This window comes from Anoplopoma fimbria, chromosome 1 (assembly GCF_027596085.1).
Source record: "Anoplopoma fimbria isolate UVic2021 breed Golden Eagle Sablefish chromosome 1, Afim_UVic_2022, whole genome shotgun sequence".
NCBI classification, from domain to species: Eukaryota; Metazoa; Chordata; class Actinopteri; order Perciformes; family Anoplopomatidae; genus Anoplopoma; species Anoplopoma fimbria.
Window position 1 is genome coordinate 12,274,960 of NC_072449.1, and position 4,615 is coordinate 12,279,574.

The 4,615-nt window shown below is 40.3% G+C and overlaps 2 non-coding genes across 2 annotated transcripts; both read left to right on the plus strand.

The window, feature by feature from the left end:
* The first annotated feature begins 447 nt into the window (after nt 1-447).
* LOC129097831 (U2 spliceosomal RNA) lies at nt 448-638 on the plus strand. Its single transcript, XR_008531560.1, has one exon. It is a non-coding gene; the product is annotated as a U2 spliceosomal RNA (small nuclear RNA).
* A 979-nt stretch (nt 639-1,617) lies between these two features.
* Nucleotides 1,618-1,781, plus strand: LOC129097868 (U1 spliceosomal RNA). Its single transcript, XR_008531565.1, has one exon. It is a non-coding gene; the product is annotated as a U1 spliceosomal RNA (small nuclear RNA).
* The last annotated feature ends 2,834 nt before the right edge of the window (nt 1,782-4,615 follow it).

Consider the following 4,615-nt stretch of genomic DNA (forward strand, 5'->3'; position numbering starts at 1 on the left):
ATCCACGAAGACTGGAGAGGCTGAAACCTCAGAGACGACAGGACACGTGTGTCTGTCTTCATTCTCTTTGGACGTTTTGGATTGAATTTGAACATTACTTTACTTAAACACAAAAGTGTCTTACACGGTATTTAATAAAGAATATACTTGTATGAACATAATATTTATCCCAGCGTGTCTCTAACTATATTTATCGGGTTTCTACTTCCTATTGGACGAAAGCGTACCACGTGTCCAGGAAGAAACAAGAAGGCGCATTTGTGAACACAAGTTAAATGTAAAGTATCTTAAACTAAACAGCAGAATTGGTAGATTATCCCAAATCTGATATATATTATAATGATCCTGTTTCATGTGTTGAACCAAAACGTTGTGGTTCAGTTCCCGACCCATCAGTGAGACTAACTGTGCGGAGAATGAGTTCCTCTGCTCCGACAGTAAAATGGTATCGCTTCTCGGCCTTTTGGCTAAGATCAAGTGTAGTATCTGTTCTTATCAGTTTAATATCTGATACGTCCCCTACCCGGGGACCATATATTAAATTGATTTTTGGAATAGGGAGATGGAATAGGGGCTTGCTCCGTCCACTCCACGCATCGACCTGGTATTGCAGTACCTCCAGGAACGGTGCACCCCATAAACGTGTTTAAAGACAAATCTTAGAAATAATATCGTTTTATCGGTGTTGTGTTAGTTTCTCACAAATAATGACAATCTGCCAAACCAGCTGTTAAGCTGTATTAAGCTAAATGTATGTTGCTATTAAAGTAACTGAACTAAGACGTCTGTTAAAGTGCTGAGTTCACAGTCCCCTCAATATATGTGGAAAAATGTAAAACTTTCAATTATTCACAATGATTCAGTCCGTCGTTAGGCTTCATAGTACTGCTCATTTCCCAAAAGTATTATACACACACACACCAAAGGTTATATAATATAATTTTCCTTTTGCTGTTATCTATACACAGAAACAGAGATTATATTCAACCACTTTCATCAGGTTCAGCTATCTTAACCTGATGCAGTCTAAAACAACAGACCTGCATTAAATCCTTCATGGAGGTAATCATGTTGAGTTTTTTTCTTTAACTGTATTGTTTATATTTGCAAAACCACTCGTGTTATTCACACTCCAGACCACTAGGTGGCAGTATATCAGAAGCTTACCAGCAGTAAACAAAGAATCAGGAAGTGGTTTGAATGGGAGAAAATCTCCAGTCTATGGAGACAACACATGTGTGATTTTATTCTTTCCTCTGTATTTCAAATGTGGATCAAATTACTTTTGATTGCAGTTTGATTTATCTTTGTCTCCTCTGAATTTGCTGTGGAGCTGTTACTCATTTGTTGCAGTCAAGTAGATACAGCTGGTGATTTTAGTTTGGCTTTTGTTATGAAAATACAGCATTGCATGATGGGAAACATAACCCTTATTTCTCAAGTAAAATGTAGATAATCTTTGTCAGCCCTACAACACATGACTTTCCCCATATTAAACTCCTTAAGGTTATTAGACCCCTTCTAGTCTGTGATTTCCGGTAATATCTACATAGTCAGCACCATCAGTCAGCATGGTGTGTCTGTGAAATACTTCCCTGTCTCTGATGTGTACAACTCATACTTACCTGGCAGGGGAGATACCATGATCAAGAAGGTGGTTCACCCAGGGCGAGGCTTAGCCATTGCACTCCGGCTGAGCTGACCTCTGCGAATTCCCCAAATGTGGGAATCTCGACTGCATAATTTGTGGTAGTGGGGGACTGCGTTCGCGCTCTCCCCTGATAATGATGTGAAATAATAAATCATTAAACATATCCACTAAATGACCTGACAGAGTCTGTATGCTTGTATTTTTTAGCAAAACATTTGACAAATTACGAATTTGCCTCAGAGGGCTTTACAATCTGTGCACATGCGACATCCTCTGTCCTTCCCTCACATCGGCACAGGAAAAACTCCCCTAAAAAACCCCTTTAACAGGGAGAAAAAAGGAAGAAACCTATGGGAGAACGACAGAGGAGGGATCCTTCTCCCAGGATGGACAGAATGCAATAGATGTCATGTGTACAGAATGAGCAGCATAACAGTTCTTAGATACAACACATTCAATGTATATGACATAAATGATTCATATAATAAGACTACATATAATAACAGCAGCAATTATTACAGTAGAATTATAGCCATGAAAATAGGGATAGTAATGTGACTAATAATAATAATCGAAGTAGCAGTGGGTGTCAGTCGGCTCACAGCAGGAGGCACGACTACGGTCCAGGTACCACAACGATTCATGGAAACCTGCAGAGCGAGAAAGCAAAAGGGCTTCAGGGTGGAAGTAAAGCTAAAATGCTTAATGGTACAGGTAATAGTAATAGTAATGTGACTAGTAATAATAATAATGGTGGTAGCAGTCGGTGTCAGCAGGGCCGTAGCAGGATGCACATCCACGGTCCAGGTACAGCCACGATTTATAGAAGCCTGCGAAGCGAGAAAGCACAAAGACTCCAGGGTAGAAGCAAGTCAATAAGCGTAATAGTACAGGCAATAATAATAGTAATGTGACTAATAATGATAGTGGTAGTAGTAGTGGGTGTCAGCAGGGCCTCAGTCGGTGGCACGATGACAGTCCAAATATAACCCCGACTCCTGGGAACCTGCGAGGCGAGAAAGCACAAGAACTCCGGGGAAGAAGCAAAATCAGTAATGTGCATAAATAGGAGATTAATACATAAAGAAGGAGGGAGAGAAGAGGAGAGGAGCTCAGCGTATCCTAGGTAGTCCCCGGCTGTCTAGGCATATAGCAGCATATCTAGGGGCTGGACCAAGGCGAACCTGAACCAGCCCTAACTATAAGCGCTATCAAAAAGGAAGGTCTTAAGCCTGCTCTTGAAAGTGGTGAGTGTGTCTGCCCCCCGGACTGAAACTGGAACCTGGTTCCACAGAAGAGGAGCCTGATAACTGAAGGCTCTGGCTCCCATCCTACTTTTATATACTCTAGGAACCACAAGTAACCCTGCATTGATTGAGCGCAGCTCTCTAGTTGGGTAATATGGAACTATAAGTTCCTTAAGATAAGACGGTGCCTGACCAGTTAGAGCTTTGTAGGTAAGTAAAAGAATTTTAAATTCTATTCTTGATTTAACAGGGAGCCAGTGCAGAGAAGCTAATACTGGAGTAATATGATCTCTTTTCTTAGTTTTTGTTAGAACACGTGCTGCAGCATTCTGGATCAACTGTAAAGATCTAAGAGACCTATTAGAGCAGCCTGATAATAAGGAGTTACAGTAATCTAGTCTAGAGGTAACAAATGCATGAACTAGTTTTTCTGCATCACTTTGAGACAGGATTTGCCTGATTTTCGCAATGTTACGTAAATGAAAAAGGCTGTCCTTGAGATCTGTTTTATATAAGAGTTAAAAGACAGATCCTGGTCAAAGATAACTCCAAGGTTCTTAACGGTAGTGCTGGATGCTAGAGCAATGCCATCTAGAGAAACTATATCGTTAGATAATTGAATTCGAAGGTGATCTGGACCTAGTAGGATAACTTCTGTTTTTTCAGAGTTTAACATTAAAAAGTTACAGGTCATCCAGGTTTTTATGTCCGTAAGACATGCTTGAAGTCTAGAGAACTGGTTAGTTTCGTCTGGCTTAATTGATAGATACAACTGGGTATCATCTGCATAACAATGAAAGTTTACTGAGTGTTTTCTGATAATATTCCCCAAGGGAAGCATATATAAAGTAAATAAAATAGGTCCAAGAACAGACCCCTGTGGAACTCCGTGACTAACCCTGGTTTTCATCGAGCTTTCATTGTTTACATATACAAACTGAGATCGGTCTGATAAATACGACTTAAACCAGCTAAGTGCGGTTCCTTTAATGCCTATTAGATGCTCCAATCTCTGTAATAGGATTTGGTGATCAATGGTATCAAATGCAGCACTAAGGTCTAGCAATACAAGTACAGAGACAAGTCCTTTGTCTGAAGCTATTAGAAGGTCATTGGTAATTTTCACCAGTGCCGTCTCTGTGCTATGATTCACTCTAAATCCTGACTGAAAATCCTCAAATAAACTATTGTTATGCATAAAGTCACAGAGCTGATTTGCTACTGCTTTCTCAAGGATCTTAGAGAGGAACGGAAGGTTAGATATAGGTCTATAGTTAGCCAACACCTCTGGATCTAGAGTAGGTTTCTTAAGAAGAGGTTTAATTACAGCTAGTTTGAAGGCCTGTGGTACATGGCCCGTCAGTAAAGACAGATTGATAATTTCTAATAAGGAGTTGCTAATTAAAGGTAAAACTTCCTTAAGCAGCCTAGTCGGAATCGGGTCTAAGAGACAGGTGGAAGGTTTAGACTTAGAAATAGTTAAAGTCAATTGTTGAAGGTCGATGGGAGAAAAGCCATCTAAATATATTTCAGGTTCTACAGCTGTGGATCGATCGGTACTGGTTGAGGGCAGTAGATTATAAATTATTTTAAGACTGTCTCGCCAGACTAACCGCGCTTCATCCACATTGGTGGAACGCCATATCCTTTCAAGTTTTCGCGATATTTGCTTTAAATCGCGGGTTTGAGGATTATACCATGGAGCAAACCTCCTTTC